The sequence below is a fragment of the Lontra canadensis genome, unplaced genomic scaffold (genome assembly GCF_010015895.1).
Source record: "Lontra canadensis isolate GAN:19392208 unplaced genomic scaffold, GSC_riverotter_1.0 scaffold52, whole genome shotgun sequence".
Lineage (NCBI taxonomy): Eukaryota > Metazoa > Chordata > Mammalia > Carnivora > Mustelidae > Lontra > Lontra canadensis.
The window spans coordinates 2723508-2738829 of NW_022631046.1; the positions used below are offsets into that span (position 1 = coordinate 2723508).

The 15322-nt window shown below is 35.1% G+C and overlaps 1 protein-coding gene across 2 annotated transcripts in view; it reads right to left on the reverse strand.

Annotated features, from left to right (window-relative positions):
* The window catches only part of MGAT4C (MGAT4 family member C), a 717583-nt gene that overhangs the window by 642707 nt on the left and 59554 nt on the right, over positions 1 to 15322 (reverse strand). Inside the window, exon 1 of one of the 2 annotated variants that reach the window (XM_032874169.1) lies at positions 854 to 872. The exons of the other annotated variant lie outside the window; for it this stretch is intronic. The gene's annotated coding sequence lies outside the window, so the exon portion shown is untranslated. Of the gene's footprint in view, positions 1 to 853; positions 873 to 15322 lie in introns of those variants that run through there. 2 annotated transcript variants of the gene reach the window in all.

Genomic DNA, 15322 nt, shown 5'->3' on the forward strand with positions numbered 1-15322 from the left:
CCCTCTCTCATTCAGTCTGCTCAGGGGAACTAACACCCACATTTTCCAGTAGGAAGAGTCAGTGCATGGAAATTCTCTCAGGCCTGGCCAAATTGTTACTGCTCTCTTAGACTTGCCTGTTGCAAGGCAGAGCATGAACTTACGGTGTTAGTGTCTACTTGCATACTCTCTAACTCACTTTCCACAAGGCAACTAGAGGGATCTTTTTCTTTTTTTTTCTTTTTTTTTTTCAAAGATTTAATTTATTTATTTAACAGAGAGAGAGAGAGAGAGAGATTACAAGTAGGCAGAGCAGCAGGCAGAGAGGGGAAGAAGCAGGCTCCTTGCCGAGCAGAGAGCCTAATGTGGGGCTCGATCCCAGGACCCTGAGATCACGACCCAAGCTGAAGGCAGAGGCTTAACCCACTGAGCCACCCAGGTGCCCCTAGAGGGAACTTTTTAAAGAAGAAATCTTACCATGTCCACCCTTTGCTTAAAACCCCTTAGTGGCCCAGAAAAGTACCTCCAAAGAGAGTCCAAACGTCTCAGTATACCCCATAAGGCTGTTCGTGGTTTGCTGTCTGTGTTTCTCAGGAGAGCACAATGATCATTTTAGGGTTAGAAAATCACCCACCACGCTAGAAGCCCCTGCAGTGAAATCTTGTCCCATATTTACCAGATCTTGGTAATGCTTTTCCTCAGTCATATGACATTAAAAAAAAAAAAAAAAAAAAAAAGCTCTAGAGATTTCCAAATGTTCATAGGAAAGCTAGAGAGCCTCCTCAGTGTAGACTATTTCTCACTTAAATACTAAACTACTTCAATCAGCAGTGAATTACTCACAGTGCGCTTAGTAAGCAATATTTTCTCTTACCTTAGATATGTCTATATGCTCCTCTTCTGAAATAGTCCTTCATCTCCAGAGATGTAACTAATTACAGAAAGACCAGCAAATGTCATTTCAGATATTTTGTCTGTGCCTCCTCCAAAAAATAAATGACATCTCCTTCCTAAGTCCTATCAAGACACCTTACACTTACTCTGGATAGGACACATTAAAAATATCACAAGACCTAATTACACGTTTGTCTCACCTGCTACATTCAAAGCTAGCTAGAGGCAAAAACATCAACCTATTCAGAATTGTGCTCTCTGTTCCCAACCTATTATATTTCATACCAGGTACTGACTCAGATGAGATACTTACACGTAAATGGGTGGATAAGGGTGGCACTAAACTTGAAAGTAGATAACCTGACTTTGAATCTGCACTCCAGTACTATTTGTGGGATCATAGTCAAGCTGCTAATAAATTCACAGCATCCTCTGATGCTCCCTATCTTGCAGGATTTCAGCCAGGATTAAATGAGGTAATGTATGTAAAATCTCTTTTAAATACTGATTTACAGCTATAATCATTTTAAACTCAAACTGTAATTTTCTAGATATTAGTAGAAATGCTGTTGAGCCATAAGGTTCATTTTCCTAAGTGCCTTAAAAACTTTCTGAACTGTGTAGCTTGTTAGAGAATGTAAATGGCTGTCCAACTAGGCATATATTTAAAAACAATTAGTCAATTCAGCTATTTCATTACCTGTACTTGTGTGGAGGTTGTTTTAATTTGCATCAAAGTAGCTACTCATGAGGTTCACAGCTACCAATTTCACAATTATTTTTCCTAAAAAAATACATTTTTCCAAGTCCTCTAAAATTTTTATGTTAAAACTGGACAAATCATAAGTAAACTATGAAAAACATAATAGTTCGTGGCCATCTATGTGTAATAAAGGTTTCAGGGTGATACTTTTTTTCCTCCCTCAGAACAAATTTTGCTACAATTTTCCCTTAATTAATATAATTGATAACAGTTATATAGCTATCTGGCATTTTAATCATGCAGACATATCTTTTTATGCCTAAAATGAAATTAAAACCTGCTAGCAGTCTTATACTTCAAGTGGTAGCTGGAAAGGAAATTAAAATAGAGCTGGTAATAAGTGGTTGATATGTTCAATTTGAGAGATCACAGACCTGGGTCACACACATAGGAAATGGATAACAGAAAATACAATGACAAATGCAGAAGAAAAGCTCCTATCCACACAATGAATTGGGCATTGTCAAGTCTTTAATAACAGGCTCTGTAATACCTAAGTTATCAAGCACAATTAAGGCCAAAACTTTTGATTAGCATCAATTCTTGTGAGATAAGAACAAACAGGATCCAGACCCTATACTACTTACTCATTGCTATTTCATTTATCAATATGTCAGTGGGTATTTGGTTAAGGAGATCTCAATATACTCGAATATCTTTTGACCAAGCATTCTGTAGTTCATAAGAGAGTGTTTAACTTTGATCTATTAATATACTAAACACTAATACTAAAGACTATCAGGCACACTCCATCTAGACACTGTGATCAGCTCACTTTCAGATAATATAGGCAATCAGAAATGTTACAAACATTAGACATGGGCCATAGCCTCTGGATAATATCAGAAATTTATCATTATAGAAATTGGGAGGATGACAAAGAGCCAGAAATTTAACATTTTATTTCCAGGTCTGTGTTCCTCAGTGAAAGCTGAATTGGTGGGGATTTTGGTTCACATTCCTAACATGCCAATCTCTTCAAGGATAATTGGCTTTTCCATTTGGGAATCATATGAATGAAGACACTAGATGAGGCAACGACTGAAGGAGAGTACCAAGGAGTAATGTAGAAAGAAGAGAAGGAGTCCTGAGAACAGAACTGAAGTCACAGTAGGAGAAGGAATAGTCACAGTCAGAAATATATTGTATAATTTCATGTAAAACCAAAGGAGAATACCAAAGGGAATGGTAATCAACTACTGAGTATTAGAGACTTGAAGGGGTATTAGATGTGAATTTTAATGTTATTCGAGTCAGAATATTTTTCTCAACATTTACACAGCCATATCTTAGAAAATGGTCAGGAAACAGAGAAAATTAATTTTTTTTAAGATATCAGTAGGAAGTTCAGCCAAAGCAATTGTTCAGTTGTTCACATAAACATTTATTAATGATTAAATGTGTTGAGTGTTTTTTTTTTTTCAAGATTTTATTTATTTGACAGAGAGAGAGAGAAAGCACACACAGCAGGGTGTTCAGCAGAAGGAGAGAGAAAAGTGGCTCTCCGCAGAGCAGGGAGCCCAATGTGGGGGCTCCATCCCAGGACTCTGGGATCATGACTTGTCCCAAAGGCAGATGCTTAACCAACAGCCTCCCAGGAGCCCCAAAAGTGTTGAGTGTTTAATTATAAATTTTAAGTTGAAAAGGAAATATACTTTTCTTCAACTTTTTTTTTTTCTTTGATTACAACTAAATTTCTTTAGAAAGTAGCAGATACTTAGTGCTTTCTTTTTCTTTCACCCTCTCATTCTGGTACTCATCCTATCTGGTTTACACATCCTAAACCTGCTCCAAGCCTCTTCTCTCAATTTACATGATCTAGTCAGCAACAGTAGCTGAAAACATAATTAGAAGAATATTAAGAGCAATCAGATATCTTTGAATGGCAGATTTTCTCAATACTCAAATACTTCTTATATTCCATCCTTCTATGTAATAGATTATTCTTTTCATATTTTATTCTACTTTTAATGTTATATAGAAATATCCCTGACAATGTATAACCTCTGGAGTACTTCACCAAATGATCAGTTTTTTGTCATGTTAATTTTAAATTGTATTAGTTTGCATAAACTATATAGAAACTTTCACTTTGGTAAGATTTCTGATGTGAAACCTACGTCTTCATTCAATTATTTTATACAGAAATAGTAGCTGTCACTGAATGCAAAGTAGTAGCTTTTCCTCTGATGTGATTTTTCCTTTTCAGAGACAAACCATTATCTTTAAAGGATCATAAAATGGGTAACAAAAGGGAATAAAGAAAAAATAGTGCAATGTGTCAGCTTTCAATAACTTAAAAAAATGTCAACCTTAGATCTTTTTAAATCAGTTAAATAATGCAAAACAAGCATGGATTCTATATCAAATTTCTTGGGTAAGTTGGCTGGGAAAACACTGTTGCATGGCAAAAAATTCAAGTCACTTTTGGATATTAAATAGTATGAAATTCAAAACCTATGACTCTCCCTGAATAAAATCTAAAGATATCTATTTGAGGAAATGTTGTCCTTCAGTAAGTAGAGTTTCACTGTGCTAGAGAAGAGACTTAAATTAAAGTTAGTACCACTGTATCACATATATGTTAAGAACCACTGAGAATATAAATTTACCCAGATTGAATGGTAATGATCAAAGCTTATTCAGTTCAGTTACAGGAACAACTTTGGTCATCTTCAATCCCACAGAATACCTAGCATACAATTAGAGCATGATAAGAATCAACATATTTGTTGGACTATTGATTTTATCTCCCTGGTTCCCAGATGAGTAAAAGGAGATGGAGTGTATGTTGTCAAAATTTGACAAATGAGTAGCCGCCTTGAGAAAGGTCTATGAAGAGACAGAAAGAATAATTTGGTTTACACAACTTTCTATAACTTTATACAAATGCAGTCTTTATACAAGAGCTAAATTAGAGGCTCAGAGGATAGGAACATATTTCCCAAGAAGGTAATAGCTCATTTGAAAAAGCTATCACTATGAATCATTTTTATCATAGAGGTCCCATTCTCAAGGAGGCTGATTTGGCCCAAATACATGATTTTGTTTGTACTGTACATTGCTTTAAATCTTAATCTGAGTATCATTAGGCAGGATCTATTCTCTCTCCCCACTATTCTTGATCATTTTAAATTAGGTCTAATTTAATGTTTTACATTTTTGACTGTCCCCCAAAGGTATTTGGGTAAGAGATGCTTGATAACTGGCAGATCATTATGGAAATTTCATCCTTGTAATATTCCAGGTCCAACATATCAAATGAAACCAAACACCACAAAGCCTACAAACCATACGGAGATGGGATTTTCCCTGTAATCTATTTTTCTTTATTTGTTGTGACAATACTCTCATACTTTTAAGAAGTATTAATGAGTTAAGTGTGTAGAGGTCATTGTGAAATAGCCAATATCATAAGGAGATGTAAAATCAGATCACAATCAAAGAGGACTAGGAAAAGCTGGAAACTACTGAATAATTAGCTCTTCCTGCAAACTTCACCAAGTCTATTCCAGCCCCAGCCGGAGTAGTTTTGAGCCAGAATAGCTTTGAATTTCAAAATGACTATCAATAGATCAGTAGATAAAGAGATTGCAGTATTTTCTTGGAGTGGAATATGTCTCAGTAATAAAAACAAATGGATTATTGCTACATGTAACAACATAGATGAACTTCGAAGTCATATTGAGTAAAAGAAGATAGACTAAAATAGAACATTCTGTATAATTTATAAAAAAATATAGAAAAGGCAAACATCTTCAGATAAATAGTAGATCACTGATTGTCAGGGACAGAAGAGAGTGTGAGGGGACGGGGGAGAAGAAACTACAAAGGGACCTGAGGAAACCTGGGAGTGAGACACCTACCCATTAGCTTGATAGTGATATCAGTTTCATAGGTGTATATGCATGGCAAAAGTTATCAAATTATAGACTTTAAATATGTGCCATTTATTTTATGTCAATTATACTTCAATAAAACAATTTAAAAGATGAATACACGATCAGAATGGCAATGGAAGGCACAAGAAAAATAAACCTGGGGGCGCCTGGGTGGCTCAGTGGGTTGGGGCCTCTGCCTTCGGCTCTGGTCATGATCCCGGGGTCCTGGGATCGAGCCCCACACCAGGCTCTCTCTCTGCTCAGCGGGGAGCCTGCTTCCCCTCTCTCTCTGCCTGCCTCTCTCCCTACTTGTGATCTCTCTGTAAAATACATAAATAAATACAATCTTTAAAAATAAATAAATAAATAAATAAATAAATAAATAAACCTGTCAGTCACATGAATTGGAGATTGATAAGCAAACATCTTTCCTATGAAAAAATCTATTTAGCCAAATTCCTATATCTGTTTGTAAAACTTAGAACAAGGAGAGATTGGCAAATGATTTCATGTTTAATGGAATTAAGCCATAGGAACCTTATGTATCCATTTATATTTTAGGGTAGATTTTCATAAGGAGGATTTAAAAATTAGTGGTCTTTTGCTCAAACTCCTTTCCCCTAAACAGTACTAAAAAGAGTATTGTCAGCATTTTCCTCTGTGATGCTGCTTCCTTGCTTCCACCTTAGTCTCAATAGCAATTGGCATATTTTTTTTCCTTTAGTTGTTAGTATACCCAATTAGACTTCAACCTAGTCCTTCACTTATGGTATGTCTCCTTAAAGACATTTTCAACAACACTATGATGGTTAGCTATATGATTCAACTTGGTCAGGTTATAGTACACAGTTATTTAATCAAAAAGTAATTCACGTGTTGCCATGAAGTTATTTTGCAGATGTATTTAACAACTATAAGCAGCTGACTTTACGTTGGTTTAAGTAAAGATTACCCTGGATGATGAGCATGGACCTTATCCAACTACTAGAAGAGCTTAAAAGAGAAAACTGGTGTTTTAAAAGAAGTAACTCTGCCTCAAGACTGCAAAATCGGGGCCACCTGGGTGGCTCAGTTGGTTAAGCACGAGCCTGTGGCTCAGATTGTGATCCTATGATTCTGGAGTCCTGGGATGGAGCCCTGTATCAGGCTCCCTGCTCAGTGGACAGCCTGCTTCTCTCTCCTTCTGCTGCTCTCCCTGCTTGTGTACTTTTCTGTCTCTCTCTCTCACACACACAAAAATAAACAAAATCTTAAAAAAAAAAAAAAAAAAAAGACAGACTGAAACATCATCTCTTGGTCTGAGTTCCTGGCCAGCTGGCTGGCATTACTAATTTCAGAGTTGCTAGTCCCTAAACCACTTGAGTTAATTCCTTAAATCTCACTACTTATATCAATGTATATCATATTAGTTTTGGTTCTCTAGAGAATATAGACTGATATTATTACTAATATAATATGTACTGATGCTACTGTTTTACTAAATTTTCACCACAAAATTTAAAACATATATTTTAATACTTCAAGGACTATTTACAAGATGATATTTTAGATAATAATAACTAATATTTAAAGGCTGGTTTATGATTTTCACAAATTTTGTTTCTTTTCTTCTAATCTCAAAATACATGTATTAGTCCAGTCAGGATGCCCTAACAAAATACAATTTTCAAATCCTTTTTTCATCAAATCTTAAAATATATGTATTAGCTCAGGCTGCCATAATAAATATGACAGACTGGATGTCTTATTAAAATTATCTCCCATTAAAATTTTTTCTCATAGTCCTGGTGGCTAAGGCATCTAAGATCAAGGTGCTGGCTGATTAGGTTCCTGGTAAGGACTGTTTCCTGCAGAAGGTCATTTTTTCTTGCTATGTGCTGACATGGCCTTTCCTTGGCACAAGCACCCAGGTAAAGAACAGAGCAGTATTTTTGGTGTCCCTTCTTTAAGGGCACTAATCCCATCAGGAGGGTCCCACCCTCTTGACCTCATCTAAATCTAATTACCTTCCAAATTCTCCATCTCTAAATATCATCACTTTGAGGGTTAGAACTTGAACATCTGAATTTTGAGGAGGACACAGCTTAGGTCATCCCAATATATAAATGTTCTTCTCCAAATCACACTAATGATTTATATGCATTGGAGTTTGATATCCCTTCAAACATTATCACATATTTTGTTTAGGTGATTTTAACAGCCATTACATCAAGTAGACTAAGTAGCATATCATCACTATTTGCCATAGAAAGAAAGAAAAAACAAATAAGCTCTAACACTAAAAAAGCCAAATGACTCGCTCAGCCTCAAATATTGTCAGTAGAAATAACAATCATTTCCTTACAGCTTATAACAATATTGTTATTTTGTTACACCACACTCTTTCAAAATATCTTCAGGTTCATAAAAGAAAGAGCTATATATTGGTATGGAATACAGAGTATAGGGACAATTTCAATAAAAAACTCTTTGGTTCTGGCAGTTCTACTGATTTACCTTCAACGGCCTGAAAGGTAACTATTCTAAAAACAAAGTAGTAATTAGGTTTCCAGCAAACCCAAGTGTTAGCCTAACTTCAATTTTATAGTAACCCTAACAGGCCTTTACCAAGTTGAACTAAATTATTTAAAAAGTGCTGTTGTTGACTGATTTATCTAAATGTTATGATCAGAATAGTTCTCAAAAACTCTGTATGAAAAATGCAAAAATAGCCTAAAATTGTATTTTGTGTATTGTACTAACATATATTTTCCCCAACTGAGGGGAACAAGTGCTGAGAAACAGAGGCTTTTAAACCTATTTTAAACAAGAAAATTATTTTTTAAATAAACACTTGCAATGAAATACAGTAGACTAAATGTATTGACAGGTTGTCTTTAAGTGGTGCATACGCATGTAAATGTAGAGATCTGAATCTGCGTCTACTTTAACCCCTTCTCTCTAAGGCATACCACTGGAACCCTTTGTTCCTTCACACTACTAGAATGATTTGAAAATGCTAGTTTTAGGTGATACCTGCATACAGCTTAATATTTTTATATCTGGATTATCATTCTTCTTAGAATATATATTTTTGCTTAGAAATGTGAAGGATGGTCACAAATGGAACTGTATACCTGCCACAATAGAGACAGCTCCCTACAATATAATATAACCCTGTTCTTGCCTTCCCACTGACTTTAACCTCAAGGCACTAAAAATAACCATTCTGTCTAACAGTAAGTAGTAATTCAGTTTCCAATTCAGCTAAAACCGTAGCCTCACCTCAATTTTAACAGCTGAAATTCTTATGTCCTCTATGGGTCATATCTGGTCACTTTTAAAACCTCTTAAATTCAGTTACTACGGAACTAATGGATATCACATATAGTATCCCCAGGGTGAACTGAAAAGTAAGTGAGAAAATGCCTTTCTCTAACAGCTTCTTTTCAAAAGTGTCCAAAGAACATTTTATATTGAACACAATTTATGGGACACTTTACATTTTTCTTATGATAGGTGGCTTAGCTGTTGATTGAGATCTTACATCATGAGCTTCTACTAAAATTCAACAAATCGCATTTCAATTACCCAAGGTTCCTTTGGTTCTTACATGGGTGTCACAAAAATAAATTGCTATAAAGTTTTGCAATCATATACCACTAAAGGTTTTGCTAGACCAAGTTGGCAGGTTATCACAGAAACATATATTTGGATAAAGACGAATCAAAGGAATTTTGATAAGCCATACCTTAGAAAACAAAGGTACTACACTTTTTTATTTCTAAGAGCTTGAAAAAAATAACTTTTATTTAGCACAATTCTTTATACATTTTCTATTACTCTTTTTTTTTATTAACTCATTAAATCATTGACAGCTTTTTGAGATCACTACATTTACTAACTTGCTCTCTCCTTTATAGATAAGAAAACTGAGGCACAGAGAAACTTAGTAAATTTCCTCAACTCATTCAGATGGTAAGTGACAAAATCAAAACTCAGAGGTTCTCTGGTTCTGGAGATTTCTGCATGTAATCATATTTACATATTACTAAAATTTTCAAATTCAAATAAATGCAATGGGGCAAGTACAAAGAAATTGAATCATACTCAAATCCATGAATGGTAGATATTTTATTAGGCAAAATCAGTAACTCTGAGGATCACATCATAAACTTCTGCAAGAGCTCACTTTCTCTGCACTGATTTTATGGTTCTGATGCCATGGCCCAACATTCCCTGAACACAAAAAATGAGTAGAGCACTATGCGGCTGACAGATTTAGAATGAAATATAAGAACCTATTTATATTTCTTAGCTTATAGATGAAAAGGCAAGCATCTTTTCAAAATAGCAAATGACAAATGTAAAATGAGTGACTCGAATAATAAATTCGATGAGAATTCAGAGCTGTTTGAGACTCCCAATGGTATCCAAAATGGAGCAATAAGGATTCTCTTGCCTGAAACAACCAAACGAAAAAATGTATAAAAAGGAAAAAAAGTATTTGCACATAGTTTCAAAGACACTAGTTCAGGCAAGGAAGGATAGTGATCCCTGAGAAATAGCAAACTACACATGAAACTAATATAATATTGTATCAACTATCCCCCAATCCCCCCAAAAAGTAGTAAGAAACAAAATGCTGAGTCTCACAGTGCCTCTGCTTACTGAGAGTATGTTCAGGCCATACCAAAGGGGAATTTAGGTACAGTCCCTGAGTTTGGGGACATTCTGCTGAAAGTAGGTTTAGGGAGAGAACTGTAATATAACATGAATGAATCTTAAAATAATTATTTGGAGCAAGAAAGACAGATAAAAAATGTATATAATTCCACTTACACAAAACCCTAGAAAACGAAAAGTTAATTGACCCAGATCAGCGATTACCTTGGAGCGGGGTTCAGGGCACAGATGTGTAGGGAAGGATTACATAAGAGCATGAGGTAACTTTGGGGGGTGATGGTTATATGATGATTGGGTGGTATTCTCAAAGGTGTATAAATATGCCACAACTTACCATACTGTACACTTAAAATATGCATAATTTATTATATTTATTAATATCTCAAAGTTATAAAAATGTCTGGTTTCAGCTCAATGTTTTAGGAAAGTTGGACTTTAGAAATGGGCTTTGTTGTGAATGTCATATTTGTGTCCCTTCAAAATGCATAGGTCACTAACTTCTAATAGGTTGATATTAAGAGGCAGGACATTTAGGAAATAATTAGGTCACAAGGGTAAAGTTTCATGATGGGATTCATGTCCTTATAGCAAGAGGAAGAGAGATAGCTAGCCCTTTCTCTCCTCCATGTGAGGATTCAACTAGGGAGATGGACATTTAAAAACTAGGAAGAGGGTCTTCACTGGAATCCGACCATGCTGTTATTGTGATCTTGGACCTTCAGCTTCCAGAATTATAAGAAATAAATGTTTGTTATTTAATCTACCCAGTTTGTGGGAATTTGTTGTAACAGTCTGAACATATTAAGAGGTCTTAATGGAATGATAGCATTAAATAAAAGAAAATAAAAGGAAAGACTGTGCTCTGATGAATGGTATAAGCAGAGCAGCACCATATTGTTTTTAGAGGTCTGTAACTTGATTAGTTTGGCTTGAATATTAGTTAATTTGGGTCATATGAGAAAGTACAGAGGTAGTTTGGGATTAAATACTGTTGTGGGATAGCTGCAATTATCTACAAAGACACTGTATTTATTTTCTACTGCTACATAACACTTACTACAATTTAGTAGCTTAAAATAATGCAAATTTATTATTTCACAGTTTCCATGGATCAAGGGTCAGCATGAGTGTATTAGTTTCCTATTACTGCTATAATAAATTATCACAAACAGTTGCTTAACATAATACAGATTTATTCTGTTATATTTCTGGAGGTTAGAAATCTGAAATCAATTTCACTAGAGTAAAGCTGAGTTGTGAGGTTTTGGCAAGGCTGTTTTCTTCTGGATGCTCTCAGGGGTGATTCAATTCTTTGCCCCTTTTCAGTTTCCAGTGGCCACCTATATCTCTTGACCTGGGTCCTCTTCCTCCATCTTCAAAGTGCATCACTCCAATCTCTGCTTCCATTTTGACATTGCCTTCTCTCTTGACGCTCTTGCTCTCTCTTATAAAGATCTATGTGATTGCGTTTAGTGTCCATGCAGATAATGTAGGCTAATGTCCCCTCTTATGGTCCTTAACTTAATCATCACATCTGCAAAGCCTTTTTGCCTTTTAATGTCATATTCATAGGTTCTGGGGATTAGGATGTGGATATCTTTGGGAAATGGCTATTCAGCCTGCTACAATGGATTAGCTGGGTCCTGTGTTTAGGTCTCAACAGGCTGAAATCATGGTGATGGCTTGGGCTGTATAGTCTTATGAGGCTAGAGGTCCTCTTCTAACTTCATTCGGGTTGTTGACAGACTTGAGATTGTAGAATTGTTTACCGGCTGTCAGTTGAGAGAATCACTATCAGCAGCTAGAAGCCAACCTCCGGATCTAGTCACATGACATGCAGCACTTTTTCAAACTAACAAAAATTTGTCCTGTTATTATGATGATTGTTGTCTTACATAACCCTAGTTCTATGTTAGTCAGCATTTCCCCCCAGTTAAGCAAGTTAGGAAAAACCAGCTGAATATTTTTGTTATATATTTTAGGAAAAAGCAGAGGCCTTTTAGTAAGTACTTTTGACATTTCAATATATTTTATCCTTTTTGGAAGGCACTGCCTACCCTGTACTAACAAACAATGAACATATTTCCAAAGTGGAAAAACATGCCATCATAAAGCAGTAGCAAGTTCAAAGCAGAAAAAATAAAAGAGTCACATTGATGATGCTCAGTGCTCTTTTTTGCCATTTTTCAAATGGAAAGCAAACAGAAAAAATTCCAGTCTGCAGGTGTTCAATATAAATCAGATACTGAGTCACGACATATGTTTTCCCTCTCTATGGAATTTATGCTTCTTCAAGACATTTTGTTACCAAATGCACCTTATTGATTGTTCTAATACTTTAAAAAGAATGAAATAAAATAAGCATATTTTACGGTTTTGTCATTGGTTTAAAAAGAGAATAATGAAGTATATCTTTGTGTTCATGTTTTATTTTACTGAAACCACAAAGAGAAATTATCAAGAGAAAAACATTAAATGTAATTCAAAACATAAACTTGTATGTAATGACAAAGGAGGAAAAAAGTGAGGCCCATTACGCTTCTAAACAAAATTATGAAACTATTCTACCATTCCTAATTAACTTTTGCCTTTACAAAGGTTTACTGGAAGCTAGGTAGGGTATAACTCTATAATCTACTCCTTTTGGAGTTGTGTTCATATGTAGTACATTTTTTCTTTTTATCACAACCATGCCTAAATTTATACTGACTGAATATAGTGGTTATTTGATATTCCATTAATATGCCCTACTGGATTTTTATTAATATTTCACATATACATTACATGCAAAGTATATACTATGAACTAACAGGCAGGAATTAGTTCATGTTTCTTTTTCCACTAGTGTCCATGTCTATGCTTTGAATATTACCAAAAGTAATTAATATTGATTCTATAGATAATTTCAATAAATCCGATTTCAGAATTTCATAAAATTTTAAGCATTTTGTAATCTAAGCATACATTTTCATTGGTAGAGGGACAGGAATACCAATTTGCACTCAATAATACACATAAATGTGTGTGCCTGTTATTTATGGTGTATCTGCAAAATGTCTGATACATTGTAGTTGTTCTGTAACTGGTAACTCTAATTAGATTTGTAAATCAACTCTAGGATTTAGGTAAGCTTTCTACATCTAGGACACAGTTAAGAATAATGGCACTGTGGGTTCCATCCTCTTAGAAATTCTATGACTTAAAATTTAACATTTGGTGTTAGTGTTTATGATCTAATGAGAATGGTTTAACCTATATTCAGGAGCAGAGCAAATTCTTCATAGAGCATTGGTCTTTTATAAGCAAATATTTAAAAAAAGAAAAGTTTTATTATAAGTATCAATTATGGTGATAATAATTGTGTAGAAACTAATTTAACTGCCTTTATGTACTAAACCAAAACTTTTTTTTTTTAATATTTTATTTATTTATTTGTCAGAGAGAGAGAGAGAGAGCGAGCACAAGCAGAGTGGCAGGCAGAGGCAGAGGGAGAAAACAGGGTCCCCACTGAGCAAGGAGCCTGATGTGGGACTCGATCCCAGGACGCTGGGATCATGACCTGAGCCAAAGGCAGCCGCTTAACCAATTGAGCCACCCAGGCATCCCTAAACCAAACTTTTATCATTACAGAATTTAAACTGAAGAAATATGTATAGTTTATAATAGTCCTTTTATTTCCCAATATTAATGTAATTCTGGAAAATTATATATATTTGTATCTAATTAACATTGTTTTGTTATTTTGTTGACTAATAAAAGTTCTTGAAGAAATAATCTATGATGGTTACTTATGATTTTTACTGTACATATATTTTGAGGCCTCTCAAAATTATGTTAAAATTTGCATATGATGCACGGAAATGGGATTGCCGCAGACTGTTAAAAACCATCTTAAAATTAATTGTCAGATTTTTTACGTAGATAATGTACTTGTCATAGAATGTGGAAATAAATTCCAGGTAATTCAGTAATGTATGCTTAACATCTGAGGCACCAACTTACATATGAATGCCTTCAACATTAAGACCAAAGATTCAGTCTTGTAAATAGTTAATGACTTTAATCTGCACCATTAAAAATTTATGTCCTAAATCAGAAAAAAAAAAAAACTATTTTGGAATTAAGAATAAAAATTTTTAGTGGTTTCTCTAGAAATTTTAGTTGGAAGATACAGTATAAATATGACATTAGTTTGAAGAAAGTATTATGGATTGAGTTGCATCCCCTCCCAAATGTATATTTTGAAATCCTAACCCTAGTAAGTCAGAATTAAAATTAGGTCATTAGGGTGGCCCTAGTCCAATACGAATGGTGTCCTTATAAGAAGATAAAGTTTAGACATAGATGTGTACAGAGGGAAAATGATAAGAAGATACATGGAGAAGACAGCCATCTACAAGCCAAGAAGAAAGATCTGGAACAGACCTATTCTTTCTGGCACTCAGAAAGAACCAAGCCTGCCAACAGCTTGATCCTTGGACTTCTACCATCCAAAACTAAAAGGAAATAAATTCCTGTTATTTAAGCCACTAGTCTGTGATAAATTGTTATAGCAGTCCTAGGAAAGGGATGGAAAGAAATTTTCCTTTAGAATGAATCATACTTCAGGACACCTGGGTGGCTTAGTCAGATAAGCTTTGGACTCTTGATTTCAGCTCAGGTCATGATCTCAGGGTGGTGAGACTGAGCCTTGCATAGGCCTCTAAGCTGGGCACAGTCTTAACAGCCTCTCTATCCTTCTTCCTCTGCCCCTCCCCCCACTCACATGAACACTCATGTTCTCTCTCATAAATCAACCAATCAATCAATCATACCTCAAGTCTCACCCATACCTGATGTAGGTGTCATTTAGAGGTGACTTGAACTTAAATTTGTTGCTGGAATAATTGGGGAACAGGTTTTGCATATGAGAAGGACATGGATTTTTAGGGGGCCAATGATGGAGTATTGCAGACTTAATTGTATCCTTTCAAAATCCATATGTTGGAAGTTTTAACCCCTAGGATCTAAGATATCATCACACTTTGGGATAACTTTACAGAGGTAATTAAGATAAAATGAGGTCATTTTGGTATGACTGGTGTCCTTGTGTAAAGTGCAAATCTGGACACAAACATGAGCAAGAGGCAAGATGGTGTGG